The sequence below is a fragment of the Ambystoma mexicanum genome, chromosome 6q (genome assembly GCF_040938575.1).
Source record: "Ambystoma mexicanum isolate Mex_15411 chromosome 6q, UKY_AmexF1_1, whole genome shotgun sequence".
In the NCBI taxonomy this organism is placed as follows: Eukaryota; Metazoa; Chordata; class Amphibia; order Caudata; family Ambystomatidae; genus Ambystoma; species Ambystoma mexicanum.
In genome coordinates, this window is record NC_090937.1 from 1,681,418,238 (window position 1) to 1,681,445,543 (window position 27,306).

Genomic DNA, 27,306 nt, shown 5'->3' on the forward strand with positions numbered 1-27,306 from the left:
AGGACGTTAGAGAAGTATTTTTGGTGGCCAGATTTGAGAAAAGATACAGTGGCATACATTCTAGGTTGTGAAAATTGTGTACGCAACAAGTCAGACCATGCTAAAAAGAAGGGGCTGCTCCAACTGTTACCTACACCTGAGAAGTCATGGACATACATTTCCATGGACTTCATTACAGATCTTCCTCCAGACAATAAACATGATACAATTTGGGTGCTGGTGGACTATTTGTCTAAGCAGACTCACTTTATTCCATGTGCAGAACGGTTGGCAGAATTGTTTTTGCAGCATATTGTTAGATTGCATGGTCTCCCCACAAGTATTGTTTCAGATAGGGGACCTCAGTTCACTTCGAGGTTCTGGCGTGCCTTTTGCCGGATGTTGGGAATCAACTGTTCTCTGTCCACTAGTTATCATCCAGAGACAGACAGGCAAATGGAGAGGATTAACCAGACTCTCGAACAATATTTGTTGTGCTATTTGGGGGATGGCATGGACTCCTGGGTGAAGGCTTTATGGCTGGCTGAATTTACATATAATAACACTGAGGTCAGGAGCAGAACATGATACCGGAAAGATTGCCGGGAAGGGAGCAGATACCAGTGCTTTATGAGCACAAGCAGCTGCTCCTCGACATCAGGCAGAAGGCACAGTCAAATTTAGAGCAAGCAAAAAGAGCCTATAAGTTGCAAGCTGACAAGAAATGCCAGGATGCCCCAAGCTGCCAAATGGGAGAAAGAGTATGGCTCTGTACACGAAACCTATCCCTAGTGTGCCCCCGTAAGTTTACCCCGCGGGTTATTGGGCCTTATGAGATTATTCAGTTCGTGTCACCAATGGCTATGAAATTGAGACTACCACAGACTGTAAAGATACCTCCAGTGTACCATGTGTCTTTGCTTAAACCCGCAATTTTGAAGGAAGGCCACGTGGAATATGAAGTAAGAAGGATTATAGATTCCAAGAGGAGGCGACACAAGCTGTGGTATCTCATTCAGCGGACTGGGTATGGTCTGGAGGACTGTTCATGGGAACCAACAGAGGCGGTAAATGCCCCAAAATTGGTAAGACAATTCCATGTGCGGCATCCTGAGAAACCAGGTCCTGGGAAGGGCCCTGGGAGAAGAGGTACTGTCAGGTTTAAGGGCTGGGGCAAGCAAAGAGTTATGTGGCAGAGAAAAATGCCTGGGAGACAAAAGAAGGGAAGTGGACCTGGAAATTAGTAATACAACTACAATTCCCAGCAGCACTTTGTGCATCGTTTAGTTTAGCACGTTTGCACTGAACAACAGCTGTGTGTAATTAAGGGATGGCTTATTAGCCATCAACCGCCCTTGCCCGGTGTGGATTATTTTGTAGGCAAGGGCTGTGACAATGGTATGCAGCAGGAAGGAGTTCTGAATTAGCAGGCACGCCGAAGGACTGGGCAAATAAGGGAGGACTCTGGGCCATGCGGCGGTGAGTGGGCTTGTGCCGCTGTTTTCTTCGCTGAGGTCCATCCGGTCCAGGCAGTCTCGTGGGGCTCCTGGACACCAAAACTAAGTGCAGCATGTCTTGTATTATGTGAGGTCGACATTACAACCTGTGTATCATTTATGCATAAAGTATTTACCTGGCCCCGCTCCAACATTCAGAAAAACATTGGTTACATCAGCGGAAGTATACCAATCTCCATACGCTACGAACATTTATTTATGAGTGGTGAAGCGAAGGGTGAGTGGGGGAATTCATGGTGTGCATTATCTTTTGCTGGCAATAACGCTCCATTTAGGACAGAGCTTGGACTTCATGAGTATTGTGCTTAGTAACAGACAACTGAGTAGTTGGTATACGGAGGGTGGCATGTGCTGGCATTGCTCTTATGCATTACAGGAGGGAACCAGTTTGCCCATCTAAGTTTAATGTGGAAAGCTGAATCAAGCATTGTTTTATGCTTGTTTATGCTAGCCCTTTGGGGCCATGTGTATGTATATTCATTGTGGGAGAAGTCCCTCACTTTGCTTGCTCTATGTTGTTTGATATTTCATGCCCTCATCATGTTTTATGTTACATGTTATCACCACAAGGGTTCATGCGGAGTATAGGAAATAGTATGGTTAGATAATGGTTCAGGTTAACAGGAGGCCTTTTTCAGGACAGGACAAGGTTACAGGAGTTATCATTTTTTTGGGATATGTATGTTTCTTTCCCGTGCTTCCCTCTACCCAACCCAGCAGGTTTTCCCTACCCCTCTTTCCGGTTTCCCTAAATCCCCCTCCCCATCCACAACCTCTCCCTAATCCCTCTTTTCCCCATTGGCTGCCACGTGGCTATCTGTGATTCTGATATTCAGGTTCCCATGCCAACCATGGTGGGAGGGTTGAATCCATTCGGCTTCTGTGGTTCGGGGGAGAGTGTAGATACTCTTCCCTTGTGTAGTTTTGACAGTAGGACTCTCTTAAAGATCGATGGGGACTCACAGAACCCCTGGGGTAAACAAGTATGTTTCAGTTGAGTTTGGCGAAACGTAAAGGAAGTCAAGTCCTTTGAGTCTTTGTACAACAGAATTGAGAAAGAGGCATTTTTCAAATTGATCACCGTAAAATATCGAGCTTCCACTGGGATGATGATCGGATACACTGCAGTATTACACGATGATTCTGATGGCACCAGAATTCCTTGTTTCAGCAATGCTGAATTGGTCTGAAATATACCTTCATCAGCTCCTGAAGACATGAGGTACTGTCTTACTCGAGGTAAAATCACCCCTGGCTTCAGCTTTATTTTAACTTCTCCTATTCCTTTTAATAAACATACGTCATAAGGGCCTGTGGTCCAAAGGACGCTGGGCACCTTCTGCAAGTCTTCCTGAATAAAATGCTGGCCCCTGCCACATTATCACCTTTCGCTGTGAGACTTCTCTCTTCTCTATCCTTCTCCAGTATGTGATGCTCATAATGAACAACATGTCATCATCTGTATGGTCTTCCTTCGACATGTCATCATCAGTGATGTCAGTCAATCTGTACCCTTCCTCAAGAGCTATTACTGTTCTATACGGTCTGCACTCATTGTCTAACTCCTTCGAGTTTGCCATTTCCCTTCATACTATGGCTGCTTCTAATTCTATAGGGATTGTCTGTCCACCCCTCTTTGTCTGTCGGTATTCGTGGTCTAAACAAAAACTCGTCAGGTAGCCTCACAATTTTTCCCACTAAGCCAGGTAGCCATCTCAGTAGAATGCTCACTCCATATAGAAACATCTCTGGATCTACTGGAACGCCTCGCAGAGCCACTTTCCCTGTGAATGCCAGTATGAATTTGCCCACGTTTCAATAGTGTATTCGTGGATTGGAGAACACTATTCCTTGATCAGTGAATGACATTGTCATGTTAAGTGTTGTCATCAAATCTCTTCCCAAAATGTTAACTGGTGTCTGCTGTGAATATAATAAAGGAACAGACATATCACACTCTCCTATAGAGACTGGTAATTCATTATTAAAAGGAACCCTTGAGCTTCCATGGCAATTACCGACATTGGATATTTTCCCTCCCGTATACATGAGCGAGTAGCCCCAGTGGCTACTAGAAAAGAAAAGTTGTTGCCTCCTATTGTCACATCGACCCTTGGTTCCTCTTGGAGGCCTGGTGTCACAGAAAGTACTAAACACATCAAGTCACCCTGTGAGCTGTGCTATTGTGGGTACAGACTAATTCCCATCCCGGTGAAAGGATCCCCTCCTACCACAGTGACACCTCCTATTCTGGGCTGAAAGGGATACTGCATCTCACCATCCGGTGTCCCCCTCCCACTCTCTGAAGACGCCTCACCCAGGTAATCCTCCCGCACTGGTCCACCACCAGGAACTGGATCCAAACGCGATGGCCGTGTCCTGGCCACCTGTATTGCAGATTCCCAGGGACTAGTGTGTGAAACACCTTCTGGTTTCTCACACAAAACTCAGGCCTTTGTGCTCCTCTCTGCACCCCATCAGGACTACACTGGCTCTGGCACTGGTGCAAACACATGGCTCCACTCCCTCAGGGCCACTGCCCTGTGCATTTGCACGGAGGAGCTCCAGAAACAGCTCACTACTGGCTCCAGGTTGCGTTGGCTCTTCAGTTTGCTGCTGTTTACCAAGAGAATCTCTCTCGCTCTTGCTCCCGCTCTTGCTCGCTCACTCGATTACAGTGTTAGAGGAAAGCACCATAACACATGACGATGTAGCAAGAAAACAAGTGATGCAAGAGTGCAGATATTATAGTTTAGCAACATAAAAGCACCTGCTTATTGTTACTCACCGCCTGTAGGACTGGCCGGGGCGTTGAGAGGAAGGAACACCAAATGGACCGGAACCTTCTGTCACTGCTGAGTATAGTCCAGAAAAGGACCACTCAGATCAGACTGCCTCTCTTGACGCGGCTCTTTAAGATAATGGACCCCCTTGACTGTGTAATAATAGAACAGGCAGGTTAGTGTATTACCCAAAAGAGCGGGGAGAAACCACACCGCCACACCAAGCTGAAAAAAACACAAGATACAGATTAGAGGCAATAAATCAGAACATAAGGGAATGATGGAAATCTAGGCTGTGAGCGAGTACCTGAAAAGAGGATTGGCAGCTATTAGTTTAGGAGGAATTCTAAAGAAAAGAAAGAAAAGAAAAGGCTCAAATTGGAAGTTCTAGTTAGGTGGTTAATATTGATAGGAAAGTAAGGAGAAGGTATTACCCCCTTATGAATGAAAGGAGGTCCAAAGAGAACACAACAGAGGTATAAAATAATAAACAGGGAAGGTTAGTAGAGGGCAGCTTCCCGAACGGCACGAGGGTCGCAACTAGATTCGGGATGGTGCAAGGAATCAGCAGAGCGTCCAGCTTGCACAGTGAGGTATCCACAAAGTCTATTCACAGAATACTGCAGTATGTTAAGAAGACAAGACACAAAATATCTTACCGTAATGAGTAAGAACTGTAATCAGGAAACAGAGGAAGCAGTAATCTGGCCAATGCTTGATTTGTAACCAGAAGAACGAGATCAACAAGTGTAACGTAATACACAACCAGCGGGAAGGAGAGACGTAGTCAAATAAGGGCCAGACAACAGGCAGGTCAGAAAGTGTTCCGAGGTTGGGCTACAGGTAAACTTGCAAGAAGGAGAAAAACTGGCCTTAAAGGATAACACAAGGCAGGTCCAGGGGCGTTCCGAAGTTGAGTCAACAGCCGGCAATTCCAAAGGCAGACAAGGGGTGCGCGAGATGCAAGTCCGGGGTCAGGTACAGGAATAATCCAAGAGAGTACACACGAACGATGGCGAAAATAGCAACGCTAATTAGAAGCACTGTGTCTTGCGCGACGTGTGTTTTTATTTGGCCGAAGGAGCGTCAGAGTCAGCTGATTAGGAGACGCCAGTTGTTCTTGCTGGGTGGTTTCCCTGACAACCGCCAGCGTCTCCAGAACGGGGAAGTAAGAAAGGACACCCAACCTCTTTGAAATCGGGAGCGCCGTGAACCGAGCAAAGCCGCTCGGTGCCCATTTGTAACACTTATCAAGCAGTTGCTCAAATGCCTATATTGATTTTGAGAATGTTTAATAAGCTGGCAACTACAAAGTAAATGTTAAGAGATACAAAAAGTCAGACTCTCAAACATAAAAAAGTACGACTGGGCTACTCCCTCATCAAGCTAATACCTAATTATAGAAAATTGACTTCTCCAATAATTCAAAAAAGTTCATAAATTCAAAGGGTAGGAACACAAGCCTGCACTGGTCAACCAGCCTGACACTAGCCCTATGTATAAAAGAACAAACAAAGGTGACTATGTATCAGAACTGGCGCTATGGGCTACGGGACTTGCTAGATGATCAGCTATGTCTTAGCCTTCACTTGAGTTATAACATTCCCCAATCACCTCCTCCTCACCTGAATAGTCCAGTTTCTTCCGGCGGGCAAGTCCTATGTAAGGCTTCTTCTTTTTTTGAAGATATGGTCTACCTCGGAAGGAAACCACTGTCACTCCCAGACACAGAAAACCCACGGTGACTCCCCTCCACAACAGCCAGAGGGGAAAAAGCCACTGGATGGCAAAAAAACCCTGGATCCAAGGTAGTCGTGAAGGCTGTGGAAGTCGTCTGCACTGTAGTAGGTTGAATTGGTCCTCCGCCGATACCCAGGAACAGTAAGGTCGGCGTGTCTCTGCAGATCGTTCGATGGAGAAAGCGGGATACAGGTAAGTACCCCCTCAGGGTGGAGGACAAGAGAGAACGGGAGAATCCGGGAGTCTGAGAAATCCTAGAGCGAAGAATGGAAGCAGGGAACAGCACGGGAACAAAACACAGGGGAAGGCAAGCAGGAACAAGAGAAGGGGGAGAGCCTAACGGAAAACGGGAGGAGGAGAAAACAGATGCGTAAGGAAGGCGTAAATAGCAGGACAGAAACTGTCAGAGGGAAAAACTAGCGCTAGCAACAGGGCAAGAATGAACTCAGTTGCAACGCGCCGAGCCGCCGGCAGCCGAGTGAGATAAACAAACGGTGGCGGCCATCTTGGAAACAACTAGACCGTGTCTGGTAGACGGAGAAGGAATGTAATGGAACACTTCAATGGGGTCCCTGTTTCCACCTTCGCCACAAACGCCAGTCGCCGGCGGCAGTGACAGTATGCCCCCTCCGAAGGCTTCTCCCTCCCGGCCTTTCAGGATGTAGTCGGTGGAACTTGTGTAACAGTTGAGGAGAGTGAACGTGGAAATGGGGTTCCCAAGTATCTTCAGAGGGGGATACCCTTTCCAATGTACGAGATACTCAAGACGTCCCTGATGATAACGGGAGTCATGTATCTGAGAAACTTCATACTCCTCAAAAGCTGGAACAGGCAAAGTCCATAGCTTGGGGGATGCTTGTTTCCGGGTATCTGACACAAAGGGATGTAAGAGAGATGAGTGAAACACGGGGTGAATCCGCCTGAGTCCCTTAGGCAACTTGAGGCGGAAAGCCACAGGATTGATCCTTGAGGTTATCTCGAAGGGTCCAATGTAGTGGGGTGACAGCTTAGAAGGCCGAACCCATCGAGGAAGGAACTTGGTGGACAGCATGACCTTGGAGCCTTTGTCCCAGGCCGGAACTTGACTCTGGTGTTTGTCGGATTGCTCCTTATAATGTCTGCTAGCCTTAAAGAGGCTCTGACAGGCCGTGTTGTGGGCCCCCTTGATCTGCACGAGGGTGGTCTCCAATGAAGGGATGTTAGTTTCCTCCCAGAAACCCGGAACTATGGACTGCGGGTTGTATCCGTAGGTACAGAAGAAGGGGCTAATTCCTGTAGCCGTGTGGACAGCGTTATTGTATGCAAATTCTGCTGTGGGGAGCAGGTCCACCCAATTGTCTTGCTGTTTATTTATGAAACACCTTAAGTACTGCTCTAAGGTACCATTTAACCTTTCGGTCTGTCCATTTGTCTGGGGGTGAAACCCCGACGAAAGAGCTCTCTCAACGCCCAATGAATTACACAATGCTGACCAGAACCTGGAGGTATACTGGCTGCCCCTGTCTGAAATTATCTTTTGGGGAAGCCCATGTAGCCTGAAAATGTCCTTGAGGAATACGTCAGCCATGACCGAGGCGGACGGGATCTTTGTCAAAGGAGAAAAATGTGCAAGTTTCGAGAAGGCGTCTATGGTCACCATTATGCAGGTACAGCCTCGGGAAACCGGTAACTCCACAATAAAATCCGTAGAAATGCATTTCCAGGGACCATGTGGAACTGGTTCCTGTTGTAACAGCCCCATAGGTTTCGAGGTGGTATATTTGCTTTGTAAGCACACCATACAGGATTGAACATAGGCTTGAGTATCGGCCTTCATGTTGGGCCAGATGAAAGCTCTTTGGAGAAGTTCCAGAGTGCCTCGTACTCCTCGATGACCTGCTGTCTTGGAATCGTGGCACCACTGAGTGACTCGGCTCCTGAGATTAATGGATGGAATGAACAGTCTTCCGTGGATAAAGTGCAACCCGTCCTTAGTGGTGACTGGTTGATTTCCCACATTGAGAGTAGGTTCTTGGAGGTAGGCTCCTCGTACTTCTTCCAAAAAGCTAGACACTGTAGATATGATCCGAGTACGAGGAAAACATAAGCTCCTTGCTGTAAGGCGAAATAACATCGTCTCTGCAGGAAAGAGCATCTGCGACTAGATTTTGAGAGCCAGGGATGAATGTGATGACAAAATCAAACTGGGAGAAAAAATGAGCCCATCTGGCCTGACGGGTGTTATAACACTCTTGCTGCTTGAGTATTTGCAGATTTTTATGGTCTGTTCGTATCTGGAACGGGTCCCTTGGAGCAAATGCCTCCACTCCACACAAGCCAGCTTCATAGCTAGTAGTTCCTTTTCTATGACAGAGTAGTTGCGTTGGCTGGGATTCAAAGTCTTGGAGAAGTACGCCACCGGATGCTCGAGGTCCTTGACTCTCTGAAGAAGAACAGCACCTACGGCTGCTGCAGAAGCGTCGGTCTCCAGAATAAAGGGTAGTAGTTGATCTGGTTGTTTCAAGATAGGAGCTGTACAGAACTTGTGTTTTAAGCTGAGGAAGCTTTCTTCAGCCTCATTTGACCAGATGAAAGGACCCGTGGATTTCTTGAGAAGGGATGTAATGGGAAGAGTGAGTAAGGAAAACCTCGGAATGAACTTCCGATAGAAATTTGCCAGCCCCAAAAAACGTTGAATATCCTTAACCGAAGAAGGCGACGGCCATGACAATATGGCATCCACCTTCCTTGGGTCCATAGTAACCCCTTTGTCGGATAGGATGAATCCCAAGTATGACAACGAGGATTGAGCAAATGCACATTTCTCAGGTTTTACCAGAAGACTGTGATGTTGTAGTCTGCGCAGAACCTCCTTGACATGCCGAGTATGTTCCTCCTGGCTCCGTGAGAAGACTAAAATGTCATCCAGGTAAACCACTGTGTTAAGGTTCAGAAGGTCTGAAAACAATCGGTCCATGAATCTTTGGAAAATGGAAGGTGCATTGACTAGGCCAAACGGCATAACTTGATATTCAAACAACCCATAGGTAGTGCGAAACGCCGTCTTCCACTCATCTCCTGTTCTTATGCGGAGTAGATGATACGCATTCCGTAGATCAAGATTAGTAAACACAACAGAGCCTTGAACAGCCTCTAGAATCTCTGAGATGATGGGCATAGGGTACCGATCCTTTATGGTCACTCTGTTTAACCCCCGATAGTCGATACAGGGCCACAACTCCTTAGTATCCCGTTTGGGTATGAAAAACAGAGAGGCCCCAGCGGGGGATTTGGAAGGTCTTATGAGTCCATTTGCTAAATTATCATCAAGGTAACTTCGGAGCACAGCTTTTTCCGATACAGAGAGGGGATACATCCTCCCAAAGGGGACCAATGCCTGCGGTACTAGGTCGATACCACAATCCTCTGGGCGATGTGGAGGAAGTTTGATGGGGGTCTGCTCCTGAAAGACTTCTGCGTATTCGGAAAGACGTTCCGGTATGCAATGGATGGAACTGCTTTCGACAGCGGACATGGTCTTAACGGTTGTGAATGTTGGTTCCGGAAGGCATTCTCGTAGGCAGAAAGTGGAATGAAAACTTAGTAGATTCTTAGACCAATCCACCGTTTGGGTTGTGTTTCCGGAGCCAGCCTATCCCTAAGATGACCGGGAAGTGGGCCGCCCGTATGATGTCAAATCTTATGGTTTCAGAATGCTGGTGAATGGATACCTGAATCTCCTCGGTGGTGTGAGTAATGAGTCCCGAACATAGGGGTGTACCATCCACTCCTTCAACCTTTTGGTCCTCTTTTTTCTCAATCCTTAGTAGACCCACCTTATCAGCCCAAAAGGTGTCAAGGAAGTTTCCAGCCGCCCCACAATCCAGTAGAGCCTGCCTCTCTACTTCTCTCTTCCCGAAGCAGAGTTTGATGGCTATAACCATGAGACGCAAATCTTCGCTCATCTGAGATGAAGCCACAGAAAGAGTAGTGTAGGAACAAGGTGCAGCCCCTCGATAGTCTGTTCCACTGACTATGGAGGGCGGTCGTTTCCCGATCTCCTTGGGGGCACATCAGGGCAGTCTCTCAGCAGATGGTTGGCAGCTCCACAATATAAACAAAGATTCCCTTCACGTCTCCTCTTCTTTTCTTCGGCAGTCAACGGAGATCTGGTGGTTCCGACCTGCATGGGTTCATCTCTGGCGGGACGCGATGCAGGTGAGGAGGCTGACGGGGGTGTATCCAAGAAAGGATGTGGACCTCGAGCCTTCTTCTTTTCGTTTTTTTGTTCCGTCAGGCGGAAATCGATTCTTAGAACTGCAGTCTGAAGATCTAAAAAGGTTTCTCGCAAGCCCCTGAGGAATATGGCGTTCTGAGCCTGCTCTTGCCAACCTGCCTCTGCAGTGAGCTTCTTGAAAGTGGAGATATAGGATAGTAAGTCGGTACTCCCTTGACGCACATCCAGCAGGTCTTCGCTAGCCACGTGTGAGCTTTCGGTTTGCAAAAAGGTGTGTATAAGTAGTTCCTTAAAGGCCGCATAGTCCTGCAAAACTGGGTCTGATAGGGATACCAATGGAGTAGCCCATGCCAAGGCGTTTCCCGTCATGTGCGTGATCATGAAACCCACCTTGGAATGATCTGTGGAAAATGCATTTCTGCGGAAGGTGAAATGGATATTACAGGCTTCCAGGAATTCCTTAACCTTTCTTTCAGAGCCGTTGAATTTACCCGACACCAGGGGTAGTGGGGGTAAATCAGATGTCTGTTGTTCTGTTGCAGCTACTCTTTGTTGGAGCGCCACGTTGTCAGCCTTTAGTGTTTGGACTTCTGCGTTGAGGGTTTGGACAGCTGTCACTAGCTCTTGCAGTTGTTGTGGCGTAGCCATAACTTCTTCTTGGCGTTGCAAGCTATCAGAACTGGCGCTATGGGCTACGGGACTTGCTAGATGATCAGCTATGTCTTCGTCTTCACTCACGTTATAACATTCCCCAATCACCTCCTCCTCACCTGAATAGTCCAGTTTCTTCCGGCGGGCAAGTCCTATATAAGGCTTCTTCTTTTTTTGAAGATATGGTCTACCTCGGAAGGAAGCCACCGTGACTCCCAGACAGAGAAAACCCACGGTGACTCCCCTCCGCGACAGCCAGAGGGGAAAAAGCCACTGGATGGCAAAAAACCCCTGGATCCAAGGTAGTCGTGAAGGCTGTGGAAGTCGTCTGCACTGTAGTAGGTTGAATTGGTCCTCCGCCGATACCCAGGAACAGTAAGGTCGGCGTGTCTCTGCAGATCGTTCGATGGAGAAAGCGGGATACCCTGAGGGGATACAGGTAAGTACACCCTCAGGGTGGAGGACAAGAGAGAACGGGAGAATCAGGGAGTCTGAGAAATCCTAGAGCGAAGAATGGCAGCAGGGAACAGCACGGGAACAAAACACAGGGGAAGGCAAGCGGGAACAAGAGAAGGGGGAGAGCCTAACGGAAAACGGGAGGAGGAGAAAACAGATGCGTAAGGAAGGCGTAAATAGCAGGACAGAAACTGTCAGAGGGAAAAACTAGCGCTAGCAACAGGGCGAGAATGAACTCAGTTGCAACGCGCCAAGCCGCCGGCAGCCGAGTGAGATAAACAAACGGCGGCGGCCATCTTGGAAACAACTAGACCTTGTCTGGTAGACGGAGAAGGAACGTAACGGAACACTTCAATGGCGTCCCTGTTTCCACCTTCGCCACAAACGCCAGTCGCCGGCGGCAGTGACACTATGTGCGCGATATCCTACAGTTATCAGTCAGTACATAACAGAAACAGTGTTCTGAAATTATAAACAAGACATTTCTCTTAAAATGTTTCCTGCCATTTCGCTTTAATTGATTGCAGCCAACACGTGTTTCAACCTATGAAATGTCAGGTCTTCCTCAGGGCCATAATCATACACATTGGATTCAAATGAAATAATGCATCCGACAAATATGTTATTACACCACAAAGGTTTGGTAACACATTATACATTACCACAACAATATAAACGCAGATCCATATGTCCCGTTACATCCATAATGGATAAAGCACAAGGATCAAGCACGATTCGCAGGGTTGATTTCAAGGTGAAGGGAGAAAAGCATCTATACAGGCTCTTATTAGTACCCATTGTACATTGTACATCCACTAACGTCTTAAGGCGTTATGATTGCCATATATGCTGTTTGAATATCCAACACAATCCCACTACTAAATCCATGTGTCCACCACCAGAACAATGAATATTACCCCTGCTATCTGAACAGGGAGTATTCATTCTATTAAAGACTAGGAGGCGAGCATATTATGCTTCAACTTCATTTATTCTACTCTTCAGCAGTTCAACAAAACTCATATAAACAACCATGAAAAGTGTATCACAAAACTTTTCTCCTTTCCAAAACTACAAAATCCATGAGTCTCTGTAGTCCATGCTCTATCCACCAGTCACAACCCACTTCCTGTGCTTGGACTCCTCCTCTGCTTTTACTCGCTCTGATAGTCTCTCATGGTCTTTAACTCATCCTCGCCAATGATGCGAAGGCTCTCCTGAACTTTAAATCCAACTGCCGGGGTACTCCCAGTTTCCCACTGTGGTGCTGCCTTCAGCCATTCTTCTGATCTTCTCCTATGAAAATAACAACAATAGGAGATTTTAGGGTGGTGCGTACGTAGTGTTCCCGCTCTATAATGTATTGACATTTTATACATAGTACAATACTCGGGTGGGAATTTAATGCTCGCCTCCTAGTCTTTAATAGAATTAATACTCCCTGCACAGCTAGCAGGGGTAATCTTCATTCTATGACAAGACTGGAGGCGAGCATTATGCTTGTTCAAAGCTTCCCCAACACCCGTACTAGCTAAACCTTCTGCTGGCTTAAAGTAAAACTCTTTAAATGTACGATCGCTTGACCAGTCTGCTGCTAGCATTATTTCACTTAAGGGTACTCCTGCTCTCGCGGCTAATGAGGCCATTGCCCCTCTCACAGAATGGGCTCCATACGTGTTCAAATTCACACCTACTGCATGCATAACCTCTTTGACCCATCTTGCGATGGTAGCTGATGCAACTGCGTGATAAGGCTTCCTGCACACTATTAGTAACTGGGTAGTATTTGCCGCTCTATGCTCTGCTGTTCTACTCTCGTACTCTTTAATACATCGTGCGACGCACCATTTTGAATTGTTTGGGAAATACGGGTAATGCACCTTAGACGTTCCCATCTTGGTACTTCTGACAATAGAGAAAGTGACTCCCTCTGTGGTCCGAAAGACCGTCTGTTAACCTCTAGAGCTCTTACGTCTGATACCCTTTTGCAGGAAATTAAGCATAATAGCATAGCCAGTTTGCCCGATAATTGCTTAAGCGATAGGTACTTATCTGCCGGCAACTTGCTAATAAGTGTAGCACCGTCGCCACGTCCCACGGTGTGTTATACCTGGGCTCTGGAGGAACCTTAAATCTTGCCCCTCTGATGAGCCTCACTACTGCAGATGTTCCCCTGCTGGGACGCCCTCTATTGGCATGTGACCAGCTGAGATTGCTGATCTCTAGACTCCCATCGTGTGGAAGGCTCTCCTGTTCTGTAACAGATTCACTAGGAAGTTCAGAATTTCCACTACAGGTGCTGAAACGGGATGAACACTTCTGTTCTTGCACCAGCTTGTCCACTTTGCCCAAGCTGCGTCACAGCTCCTCCTAGTGGAAGTAGCCCAGGATTCAGCGATGCGCCGAAATTCCTGGCAGCGCCCAACGTTTCCTGATATCCTGCACGCGAGTAGCGGGAGTGTCCCCCTCACTCTCAGAGGATGACACGATCCAGCTGGGTCCGTGAGGTGTAGCTCTCCTTTGGGGAGGACTCTGGGTAGGTCCGTTACCAGCTCCATTAAAGTGGGAAACCACACTTGTGACCTCCACAACGGCGCTACTAATACCAACTCCGCTTTCTCCCTCCGACATTTCGCTAGCACTCTGCTCAACATCACAAAGGGGGGAAAGGCGTCGTGTGGACCTCATTTCCACTCTTGGAGGAACACATCGGTTCCTTGCGCTCCTGGATCCAGTCTCCAGCTGTAGTAGAGGCTCCTCTGTGCATTGAGCCTGGAAGCGAAAAGGTCCATTTGCAATGGTCCCCATCATGTGTTCAGCTTCTGAAACACTGCTGGCTTCTGGGAGGGTCCTCGCTCTCACTGCGCCAATCTGCTGCTATAAGCAGTGTAGGGGATTCACAACCCCTTGCTCCTCAATGTTCCAGAGCTCGAATGTTGCTTGAGCTTTATGTGAGTGCCTTTCAAAGGCACGGCGCACATGATATAATCGACCACTGGAATCCTTTGATATCAGTCTTTAAACACAGTAGTGTCAATATGTTCTAATGCTCGTACGAGCAATCCGAAGCAGTGCGAGGAGACACAACCAACCGGCACTGTGACGTAGTATGGAGAAAAAAGCGAGACTCTGCACGCTTTAACCCCTCCCACCCGTGGGTGGGGGCTAGGTTCTTGGAGCGATGAGCTCGCGCTTCGCTCGTGCTAGCTCCGCCCACCCACGGTGGCTGCTACAGGTGTGAGCCCGTGTTGCATATACGGCACGCTGCGTGACTCAGGGCGCCGGCTCCTCCCTCCCAAAGGTGGGGGCCAGGCCTTGTGAGTGCATCTGCGACCATTGCCAGTGAGGCTGACTGGACAGAACCCCTGGGCAGGAGTAAGCGTTTTGTCATCCGAACTCGCCGATAGTGACTATATTATAATTCCGGAGAAGTTTTTCTTTCGACACGCGGGCCATTCTGGAGCCGGTGCAGCTTCCTGTGAGCCTCCGACACCTGAGATCTACGGCTAAGGCCACAGACAGCTCGCACTGCTCCATTCTGGAGCCGGTGCAGCTTCCTGCGAGCCTCTGACACCTGAGATCTACGGCTACGTCCACAGACACCTTGCACTGCTCCATTCTGGAGCCGGTGCAGCTTCCTGCGAGCCTCCGACACCTGAGATCTACGGCTACGTCCAGTGCAGCTTCCTGCGAGCCTCCAACACCTGAGATCTACGGCTACGTCCACAGACAGCTCGTACTGCTCCATTCTGGAGCCAGTGCAGCTTCATTCGAGCCTCCGACACCTGAGATCTACGGCTACGTCCACAGACAGCTCGCACTGCTCCATTCTGGAACCAGTGCAGCTTCCTGCGAGCCTCCGACACCTGAGATCTACGGCTACGTCCACAGACAGCTCGCACTGCTCCATTCTGGAGCCAGTGCAACTTCCTGCGAGCCTCCGACACCTGAGATCTACGGCTACGTCCACAGACAGCTCGCACTGCTCCATTCTGGAACCAGTGCAGCTTCCTGCGAGCCTCCGACACCTGAGATCTACGGCTACATCCACAGACAGCTCGCACTGCTCCATTCTGGAGCTAGTGCAATTTCCTGCGTGCCTCCGACACCTGAGATCTACGGCTACGTCCACAGACAGCTCGCACTGCTCCATTCTGGAGCCAGTGCAACTTCCTGCGAGCCTCCGACACCTGAGATCTACGGCTAAGGCCACAGACATCTCACACTGCTCCATTCTGAGCCAGTGCAGCTTCCTAGGTGCCTCCGACACATGAGATCTACGGCTATGTCCACAGATAGCTCGTACTGCTCCATTGGGGAGCCAGTGCAGCTTCATGCGAGCCTCCAACACCTGAGATCTACGGTTACATCCACAGACAGCTCGCACTGCTCCATTCTGGAGCCGGTGCAGCTTCATGTGAGCCTCCGACACCTGAGATCTATGGCTAAGGCCACAGACAGCTTGCACTGCTCCATCCTGGAGCCAGTGCAGCTTCCTGCGAGCCTCCGACACCTGAGATCTACGGCTACGTCCACAGACAGCTCGCACTGCTCCATCCTGGAGCCAGTGCAGCTTCCTGCGAGCCTCCGACACCTGAGATCTACGGCTACGTCCACAGACAGCTCACACTTCTCCATTCTGGAGCCAGTGCAGCTTCATGCGAGCCTCCGACACCTGAGATCTACGGCTACGTCCACAGACAGCTCGCACTGCTCCATTCTGGAGCCAGTGCAGCTTCATGCGAGCCTCCGACACCTGAGATCTACGGCTACGTCCACAGACAGCTCGCACTGCTCCATTCTGGAGCCAGTGCAGCTTCATGCGAGCCTCCGACACCTGAGATCTACGGCTACGTCCACAGACAGCTCGAACTGCTCCATTCTGGAGCCGGTACAGCTTCATGCGAGCCTCCGACACCTGAGATCTACGGCTACATCCACAGACAGCTCACACTGCTCCATTCTGGAGCCGGTGCAGCTTCATGCGAGCCTCCAACACCTGAGATCTACGGCTACATCCACAGACAGCTCGCACTGCTCCATTCTGGAGCCGGTGCAGCTTCCTGCGAGCCTCCGACACCTGAGATCTACGGCTAAGGCCACAGACAGCTCGCACTGCTCCATTCTGGAGCCGGTGCAGCTTCCTGCGAGCCTTCGACACCTGAGATCTACGGCTAAGGCCACAGACAGCTCGCACTGCTCCATTCTGGAGCCGGTGCAGCTTCCTGCGAGCCTCCGGCACCTGAGATCTACGGCTAAGGCCACAGACAGCTCGCACTGCTCCATTCTGGAGCCGGTGCAGCTTCCTGCGAGCCTACGACACCTGAGATCTACGGCTACGTCCAGTGCAGCTTCCTGTGAGCCTCCGACACCTGAGATCTACGGCTACGTCCACAGACAGCTCGCACTGCTCCATTCTGGAGCCAGTGCAGCTTCATGCGAGCCTCCGACACCTGAGATCTACGGCTACGTCCACAGACAGCTCACACTGCTCCATTCTGGAGCCAGTGCAGCTTCATGCGAGCCTCCGACACCTGAGATCTACGGCTACGTCCACAGACAGCTCGCACTGCTCCATTCTGGAACCAGTGCAGCTTCCTGCGAGCCTCCGACAACTGAGATCTACGGCTACGTCCACAGACAGCTCGCACTGCTCCATTCTGGAGCCAGTGCAACTTCCTGCGAGCCTCCGACACCTGAGATCTACGGCTACGTCCACAGACAGCTCGCACTGCTCCATTCTGGAGCCAGTGCAGCTTCCTGTGAGCCTCCGACATCTGAGATCTACGGCTAAGGCCACAGACAGCTCGCACTGCTCCATTCTGGAGCCGGTGCAGCTTCATGCGAGCCTCCGACACCTGAGATCTACGGCTAAGGCCACAGACAGCTCGCACTGCTCCATTCTGGAGCCGGTGCAGCTTCCTGCGAGTCTCCGACACATGAGATCTACGGCTACGTCCACAGACAGCTCGCACTGCTCCATTCTGGAGCCGGTACAGCTTCCTGCGAGCCTCCGGCACCTGAGATCTACGGCTACATCCACAGACAGCTCGCACTGCTCCATTCTGGAGCCGGTGCAGCTTCATGCGAGCCTCCGACACCTGAGATCTACGGCTACGTCCACAGACAGCTCGCACTGCTCCATTCTGGAGCCGGTGCAGCTTCATGCGAGCCTCCGACACCTGAGATCTACGGCTACATCCACAGACAGCTCGCACTGCTCCATTCTGGAGCCAGTGCAGCTTCATGCGAGCCTCCAACACCTGAGATCTACGGCTACATCCACAGACAGCTCGCACTGCTCCATTCTGGAGCCGGAGCAGCTTCCTGCGAGCCTCCAACACCTGAGATCTACGGCTAAGGCCACAGACAGCTCACACTGCTCCATTCTGGAGCCGGTGCAGCTTCCTGCGAGCCTCCGGCACCTGAGATCTACGGCTAAGGCCAGAGACAGCTCGCACTGCTCCATTCTGGAGCCGGTGCAGCTTCCTGCGAGCCTCCGACACCTGAGATCTACGGCTACGTCCACAGACAGCTCGCACTGCTCCATTCTGGAGCCGGTGCAGCTTCCTGCGAGCCTCCGAGACCTGAGATCTACGGCTATGTCCAGTGCAGCTTCCTGTGAGCCTCCAACACCTGAGATCTACGGCTACGTCCAAAGACAGCTTGCACTGCTCCATTCTGGAGCCAGTGAAGCTTCCTGCGAGCCTCCGACACCTGAGATCTACGGCTACGTCCACAGACAGCTCGCACTGCTCCATTCTGGAACCAGTGCAGCTTCCTGGGAGCCTCCGACACCTGAGATCTACGGCTACGTCCACAGACATCTCGCACTGCTCCATTCTGGAGCCAGTGCAACTTCCTGCGAGCCTCCGACACCTGAGATCTACGGCTACGTCCACAGACAGCTCGCACTGCTCCATTCTAGAGCCAGTGCAATTTCCTGCGAGCCTCCGACACCTGAGATCTACGGCTACGTCCACAGACAGCTCGCACTGCTCCATTCTAGAGCCAGTGCAATTTCCTGCGAGCCTCCGACACCTGAGATCTACGGCTAAGGCCACAGACAGCTCGCACTGCTCCATTCTGGAGCCGGTGCAGCTTCATGCGAGCCTCCGACACCTGAGATCTACGGCTAAGGCCACAGACAGCTCGCACTGCTCCATTCTGGAGCCGGTGCAGCTTCCTGCGAGCCTCCGACACCTGAGATCTACGGCTACGTCCACAGACAGCTCACAATGCTCCATTCTGGAGCCAGTGCAGCTTCATGCGAGCCTCCGACACCTGAGATCTACGGCTACGTCCACAGACAGCTCGCACTGCTCGATTCTGGAGCCAGTGCAGCTTCATGCGAGCCTCCGACACCTGAGATCTACGGCTACGTCCACAGACAGCTCGCACTGCTCGATTCTGGAGCCAGTGCAGCTTCATGCGAGCCTCCAACACCTGAGATCTACGGCTACGTCCACAGACAGCTCGCACTGCTCCATTCTGGAGCCGGTGCAGCTTCATGCGAGCCTCCGACACCTGAGATCTACGGCTACGTCCACAGACAGCTCGCACTGCTCCATTCTGGAGCCGGTGCAGCTTCATGCGAGCCTCCGACACCTGAGATCTACGGCTACATCCACAGACAGCTCGCACTGCTCCATTCTGGAGCCGGTGCAGTTTCATGCGAGCCTCCGACACCTGAGATCTACGGCTACGTCCACAGACAGCTCGCACTGCTCCATTCTGGAGCCGGTGCAGCTTCATGCGAGCCTCCGACACCTGAGATCTACGGCTACGTCCACAGACAGCTCGCACTGCTCCATTCTGGAGCCGGTGCAGCTTCATGCGAGCCTCCAACACCTGAGATCTACGGCTACATCCACAGACAGCTCGCACTGCTCCATTCTGGAGCCGGTGCAGCTTCCTGCGAGCCTCCAACACCTGAGATCTACGGCTAAGGCCACAGTCTGCTCGCACTGTTCCATTCTGGAGCCGGTGCAGCTTCCTGCGAGCCTCCGGCACCTGAGATTTACGGCTACGTCCACAGTCAGCTCTCACTGCTCGATTCTGGAGCCGGTACAGCTTCATGCGAGCCTCCGACACCTGAGATCTACGGCTACGTCCACAGACAGCTCGCACTGCTCGATTCTGGAGCCGGTGCAGCTTCCTGCCAGCCTCCGACACCTGAGATATACAGCTAAATCCACAAACAGCTCGCACTGCTCGATTCTGGAGCCAGTGCAGCTTCCTGTGAGCCTCCAGCACCTGAGATCTACGGCTAAGGCCACAGACAGCTCGCACTGCTCCATTCTGGAGCCAATGCAGCTTCCTGCGAGCCTCCGACACCTGAGATCTACGGCTACGTCCACAGACAGCTCGCACTGCTCCATTCTGGAGCCAGCGCAGCTTCCTGCGAGCCTCCGACACCTGAGATTTACGGCTATGTCCACAGACAGCTCGCACTACTCCATTCTGGAGCCGGTGCAGCTTCCTGCCAGCCTCCGACACCTGACATCTAAGGCTACGTCCACAGACAGCTTGCAATGCTCCATTCTGGAGCCAGTGCAGCTTCCTGCGAGCCTCCGACACCTGAGATCTACGGCTACGTCCACAGACAGCTCGTACTTCTCCATTCTGGAACCGGTGCAGCTTCCTGCGAGCCTCCGACACCTGATATCTACGGCTACTTTCACAGCCAGCTCGCACTGCTCCATTCTGGAGCCGGTGCAGCTTCCTGCGAGCCTCCGACACCTGAGATCTACGGCTACGTCCACAGACAGCTCGCACTGCTCCATTCTGGAGCCAGTGCAGCTTCATGCGAGCCTCCGACACCTGAGATCTACGGCTACGTCCACAGACAGCTCGCACTGTTCCATTCTGGAGCCAGTGCAGCTTCATGCGAGCCTCCGACACCTGAGATCTACGGCTACGTCCACAGACAGCTCGAACTGCTCCATTCTGGAGCCGGTACAGCTTCATGCGAGCCTCCGACACCTGAGATCTACGGCTACATCCACAGACAGCTCACACTGCTCCATTCTGGAGCCGGTGCAGCTTCATGCAAGCCTCCAACACCTGAGATCTACGGCTACATCCACAGACAGCTCGCACTGCTCCATTCTGGAGCCGGTGCAGCTTCCTGCGAGCCTCCAACACCTGAGATCTACGGCTAAGGCCACAGACAGCTCGCACTGCTCCATTCTGGAGCCGGTGCAGCTTCCTGCGAGCCTCCGGCACCTGAGATCTACGGCTAAGGCCACAGACAGCTCGCACTGCTCCATTCTGGAGCCCGTGCAGCTTCCTGCGAGCTTCCGACACCTGAAATCTACGGCTACGTCCAGTGCAGCTTCCTGTGAGCCTCCGACACCTGAGATCTACGGCTACGTCCACAGACAGCTCGCACTGCTCCATTCTGGAGCCAGTGCAGCTTCATGCGAGCCTCCGACACCTGAGATCTACGGCTACGTCCACAGACAGCTCGCACTGCTCCATTCTGGAGCCAGTGCAGCTTCATGCGAGCCTCCGACACCTGAGATCTACGGCTACGTCCACAGACAGCTCGTACTGCTCCATTCTGGAACCAGTGCAGCTTCCTGCGAGCCTCCGACAACTGAGATCTACGGCTACATCCACAGACAGATCGCACTGCTCCATTCTGGAGCCAGTGCAACTTCCTGCGAGCCTCCGACACCTGAGATCTACGGCTACGTCCACAGACAGCTCGCACTGTTCCATTCTGGAGCCAGCGCAGCTTCCTGCGAGCCTCCGACACCTGAGATTTACGGCTATGTCCACAGACAGCTCGCACTGCTCCATTCTGGAGCTGGTGCAGCTTCCTGCCAGCCTCTGACACCTGACATCTAAGGCTACGTCCACAGACAGCTTGCAATGCTCCATTCTGGAGCCAGTGCAGCTTCCTGCGAGCCTCCGACACCTGAGATCTACGGCTACGTCCGCAGACAGCTCGTACTTCTCCATTCTGGAACCGGTGCAGCTTCCTGCGAGCCTCCGACACCTGATATCTACGGCTACTTTCACAGACAGCTCGCACTGCTCCATTCTGGAGCCGGTGCAGCTTCCTGCGAGCCTCCGACACCTGAGATCTACGGTTACGTCCACAGACAGCTCGCACTGCTCCATTCTGGAGCCAGTGCAGCTTCATGCGAGCCTCCGACACCTGAGATCTACGGCTACGTCCACAGACAGCTCGCACTGTTCCATTCTGGAGCCAGTGCAGCTTCATGCGAGCCTCCGACACCTGAGATCTACGGCTACGTCCACAGACAGCTCGAACTGCTCCATTCTGGAGCCGGTACAGCTTCATGTGAGCCTCCGACACCTGAGATCTATGGCTACATCCACAGACAGCTCACACTGCTCCATTCTGGAGCCGGTGCAGCTTCATGCAAGCCTCCAACACCTGAGATCTACGGCTACATCCACAGACAGCTCGCACTGCTCCATTCTGGAGCCGGTGCAGCTTCCTGCGAGCCTCCAACACCTGAGATCTACGGCTAAGGCCACAGACAGCTCGCACTGCTCCATTCTGGAGCCGGTGCAGCTTCCTGCGAGCCTCCGGCACCTGAGATCTACGGCTAAGGCCACAGACAGCTTGCACTGCTCCATTCTGGAGCCGGTGCAGCTTCCTGCGAGCTTCCGACACCTGAGATCTACGGCTACGTCCAGTGCAGCTTCCTGTGAGCCTCCGACACCTGAGATCTACGGCTACGTCCACAGACAGCTCGCACTGCTCCATTCTGGAGCCAGTGCAGCTTCATGCGAGCCTCCGACACCTGAGATCTACGGCTACGTCCACAGACAGCTCACACTGCTCCATTCTGGAGCCAGTGCAGCTTCATGCGAGCCTCCGACACCTGAGATCTACGGCTACGTCCACAGACAGCTCGCACTGCTCCATTCTGGAACCAGTGCAGCTTCCTGCGAGCCTCCGACAACTGAGATCTACGGCTACGTCCACAGACAGCTTGCACTGCTCCATTCTGGAGCCAGTGCAACTTCCTGCGAGCCTCCGACACCTGAGATCTACGGCTACGTCCACAGACAGCTCGCACTGCTCCATTCTGGAACGAGTGCAGCTTACTGCGAGCCTCCGACACCTGAGATCTACGGCTACCTCCACAGACAGCTCGCACTGCTCCATTCTGGAGCCAGTGCAACTTCCTGCGAGCATCCGACACCTGAGATCTACGGCTACGTCCACAGACAGCTCGCACTGCTCCATTCTGGAACCAGTGCAGCTTCCTGCGCGCCTCCGACACCTGAGATCTACGGCTACGTCCACAGACAGCTCGCACTGCTCCATTCTGGAGCCAGTGCAGCTTCCTGCGAGCCTCCGACATCTGAGATCTACGGCTAAGGCCACAGACAGCTCGCACTGCTCCATTCTGGAGCCGGTGCAGCTTCATGCGAGCCTCCGACACCTGAGATCTACGGCTAAGGCCACAGACAGCTCGCACTGCTCCATTCTGGAGCCGGTGCAGCTTCCTGCGAGTCTCCGACACATGAGATCTACGGCTACGTCCACAGACAGCTCGCACTGCTCCATTCTGGAGCCGGTACAGCTTCCTGCGAGCCTCCGGCACCTGAGATCTACGGCTACATCCACAGACAGCTCGCACTGCTCCATTCTGGAGCCGGTGCAGCTTCATGCGAGCCTCCGACACCTGAGATCTACGGCTACGTCCACAGACAGCTCTCACTGCTCCATTCTGGAGCCGGTGCAGCTTCATGCGAGCCTCCGACACCTGAGATCTACGGCTACATCCACAGACAGCTCGCACTGCTCCATTCTGGAGCCGGTGCAGCTTCATGCGAGCCTCCAACACCTGAGATCTACGGCTACATCCACAGACAGCTCGCACTGCTCCAATCTGGAGCCGGAGCAGCTTCCTGCGAGCCTCCAACACCTGAGATCTATGGCTAAGGCCACAGACAGCTCACACTGCTCCATTCTGGAGCCGGTGCAGCTTCCTGCGAGCCTCCGGCACCTGAGATCTACGGCTAAGGCCAGAGACAGCTCGCACTGCTCCATTCTGGAGCCGGTGCAGCTTCCTGCGAGCCTCCGACACCTGAGATCTACGGCTATGTCCACAGACAGCTCGCACTGCTCCATTCTGGAGCCGGTGCAGCTTCCTGCGAGCCTCCGACACCTGAGATCTACGGCTATGTCCAGTGCAGCTTCCTGCGAGCCTCCGACACCTGAGATCTACGGCTACGTCCAAAGAAAGCTTGCACTGCTCCATTCTGGAGCCAGTGAAGCTTCCTGCGAGCCTCCGACACCTGAGATCTACGGCTACGTCCACAGACAGCTCGCACTGCTCCATTCTGGAACCAGTGCAGCTTCCTGGGAGCCTCCGACACCTGAGATCTACGGCTACGTCCACAGACATCTCGCACTGCTCCATTCTGGAGCCAGTGCAACTTCCTGCGAGCCTCCGACACCTGAGATCTACGGCTACGTCCAAAGACAGCTCGCACTGCTCCATTCTAGAGCCAGTGCAATTTCCTGCGAGCCTCCGACACCTGAGATCTACGGCTAAGGCCACAGACAGCTCGCACTGCTCCATTCTAGAGCCAGTGCTGCTTCATGCGAGCTTCCGACACCTGAGATCTATGGCTAAGGCCACAGACAGCTCACACTGCTCCATTCTGGAGCCAGTGCAGCTTCCTAGGAGCCTCCGACACATGAGATCTACGGCTACATCCACAGATAGCTCGCACTGCTCCATTCTGGAGCCGGTGCAGCTTCATGCGAGCCTCCGACACCTGTGATCTACGGCTCCGTCCACAGACAGCTCGCACTGCTCCATTCTGGAGCCGGTGCAGCTTCATGCGAGCCTCCGACACCTGAGATCTATGGCTAAGGCCACAGACAGCTCGCACTGCTCCATTCTGGAGCCGGTGCAGCTTCCTGCGAGCCTCTGACACCTGAGATCTACGGCTACGTCCACAGACAGCTCACAATGCTCCATTCTGGAGCCAGTGCAGCTTCATGCGAGCCTCCGACACCTGAGATCTACGGCTACGTCCACAGACAGCTCGCACTGCTCGATTCTGGAGCCAGTGCAGCTTCATGCGAGCCTCCGACACCTGAGATCTACGGCTACGTCCACAGACAGCTCGCACTGCTCGATTCTGGAGCCAGTGCAGCTTCATGCGAGCCTCCGACACCTGAGATCTACGGCTACGTCCACAGACAGCTCGCACTGCTCCATTCTGGAGCCGGTGCAGCTTCATGCGAGCCTCCGACACCTGAGATCTACGGCTACGTCCACAGACAGCTCGCACTGCTCCATTCTGGAGCCGGTGCAGCTTCATGCGAGCCTCCGACACCTGAGATCTACGGCTACGTCCACAGACAGCTCGCACTGCTCCATTCTGGAGCCGGTGCAGTTTCATGCGAGCCTCCGACACCTGAGATCTACGGCTACGTCCACAGACAGCTCGCACTGCTCCATTCTGGAGCCGGTGCAGCTTCATGCGAGCCTCCGACACCTGAGATCTACGGCTACGTCCACAGACAGCTCGCACTGCTCCATTCTGGAGCCGGTACAGCTTCATGCGAGCCTCCAACACCTGAGATCTACGGCTACATCCACAGACAGCTCGCACTGCTCCATTCTGGAGCCGGTGCAGCTTCCTGCGAGCCTCCAACACCTGAGATCTACGGCTAAGGCCACAGTCTGCTCGCACTGTTCCATTCTGGAGCCGGTGCAGCTTCCTGCGAGCCTCCGGCACCTGAGATCTACGGCTACGTCCACAGTCAGCTCGCACTGCTCGATTCTGGAGCCGGTACAGCTTCATGCGAGCCTCCGACACCTGAGATCTACGGCTACGTCCACAGACAGCTCGCACTGCTCGATTCTGGAGCCGGTGCAGCTTCCTGCCAGCCTCCGACACCTGAGATATACAGCTAAATCCACAAACAGCTCGCACTGCTCGATTCTGGAGCCAGTGCAGCTTCCTGCGAGCCTCCAGCACCTGAGATCTACGGCTAAGGCCACAGACAGCTCGCATTGCTCCATTCTGGAGCCAATGCAGCTTCCTGCGAGCCTCCGACACCTGAGATCTACGGCTACGTCCACAGACAGCTCGCACTGCTCCATTCTGGAGCCAGCGCAGCTTCCTGCGAGCCTCCGACACCTGAGATTTACGGCTATGTCCACAGACAGCTCGCACTGCTCCATTCTGGAGCTGGTGCAGCTTCCTGCCAGCCTCTGACACCTGACATCTAAGGCTACGTCCACAGACAGCTTGCAATGCTCCATTCTGGAGCCAGTGCAGCTTCCTGCGAGCCTCCGACACCTGAGATCTACGGTTACGTCCACAGACAGCTCGTACTTCTCCATTCTGGAACCGGTGCAGCTTCCTGCGAGCCTCCGACACCTGAGATCTACGGCTACGTCCACAGACAGCTCGCACTACTCCATTCTGGAGCCAGTGCAGCTTCCTGCTAGCCTCTGACACCTGAGATCTATGGCTATGTCCACAGATAGCTCGCACTGCTCCATTCTGGATTCAGTGCAGCTTCCTGCGAGCCTATCACGCTCTCCTCACCTCCTACCTTGCACCACACACAGGCTTCCAAAGCATCCAGGGGTCACACTACATTCACACTACCTGCAGCCCCCCTTCCTGTCATTCATGGGCGGAGGGTGTCATGTGAGCAGCAGGTTTACCCACGGGGCCACCGCATCTGTACTCAAGCGCACAAACGCAGAATTCGCTCATGGAACTCTCCGTTCCTTCATTGGCGTCTCCCATGGCACCTGCGGGATGGCATTCGCGGACAGCCGCATCAGCGACTTGAGACGCTGAACTCGCGATCACTTGTCTCACTCGTGGATCACGTGATGCTCTCACCTGTTCCTCTCGCGGATCACGTAACACGGAGGCGCTCCCTATTTAAACACTGAACTGCCCGCGAATCCTTGCTTCACAGCTGTTCTCAAGAGCTCTGTATGGCGATCAAGTATGCCTGTTTCACGGATTTACGACTCGGAATTCTCCACGGACTTGCTCTGGTTTTGTCCCTTGGTTGTTTGCTACCTCAACGGATCATCAGACCTCGGATTGTTAACTCGGACTGCTTTGGATTAACGTTCCTGGATTTGCCACTTTTCTGTTCTTGCTACCTCCAAACTACCTGGTCTCTGGTTTTGGTTCATTCAAGACTTCACTACAGGCGGGTCGGCTGGGGTGTGTTCCCAGGCCATTACTCCTCGCCCCTCCGTCATCGGGGAAATTGCTCACGTGCCCCTCCCACGGAACGATACCCTAAGCCCCTGGGGTACAGCCACACCATCTCCCTTGCTAGGTAAGCGGTTCTTGTACATTTCAAGTGATCTTATCTGTACTGTGCTCATCTGGTACTAATTAACGCTTTCCTTTGCAGCGGTCTTGGGGTTATCAATGTTCCGCTGTAGCGGGCTTCGAAGATCACCCACCTGTGGCCTCAATGACTGCATAAGGAGTAATCTTGTATTCTGTCTCTGCGGTACTTGTGGACGGAGGTATTCATACTATTCACGACAATCAAAACCTGACACCAGCTTCCTGCGAGCCTCCAACACCTGAGATCTACGGCTACGTCCAGAGACAGCTCGCACTGCTCCATCTGGTAACACCCGTAACTTAGTTAGTTACAGAGGTGCCAGCAAATAAGCTTTTACAGTGATCCAGTTTCGTGTTGACAATGGCCGCAGCGATTAATGCTCTATTTGCCTCTGAGAGATAGGGGCAAATCTGCCGTAGAAGGCAACGTAGGAGGAACAAGAGGACTTGAAATGAGACACCTGTTTCTTAAATGATAAGTGAGGAAGAAAAAAGACAGCCAACGTTTCTACCGATTCAGAGACTTGAATGACATTTGCAGCCATTAGAAAGCTTTTATATTGTTTTTTTTTAGCTTTTGCTGGGTAGCAAGAATAAGTAGCTTGGTTTATTAATTATC

The 27,306-nt window shown here is 52.3% G+C and overlaps 1 long non-coding RNA gene across 2 annotated transcripts in view; it reads right to left on the minus strand.

Moving 5' to 3' along the window:
- LOC138515685 (uncharacterized) overlaps positions 1–27,306 on the minus strand; it is a 107,000-nt gene that overhangs the window by 18,104 nt on the left and 61,590 nt on the right. The window contains exon 3 of one of the 2 annotated variants that reach the window (XR_011282159.1): positions 12,315–12,638. The exons of the other annotated variant lie outside the window; for it this stretch is intronic. This is a non-coding gene — a long non-coding RNA (uncharacterized lncRNA). Of the gene's footprint in view, positions 1–12,314; positions 12,639–27,306 lie in introns of those variants that run through there. 2 annotated transcript variants of the gene reach the window in all.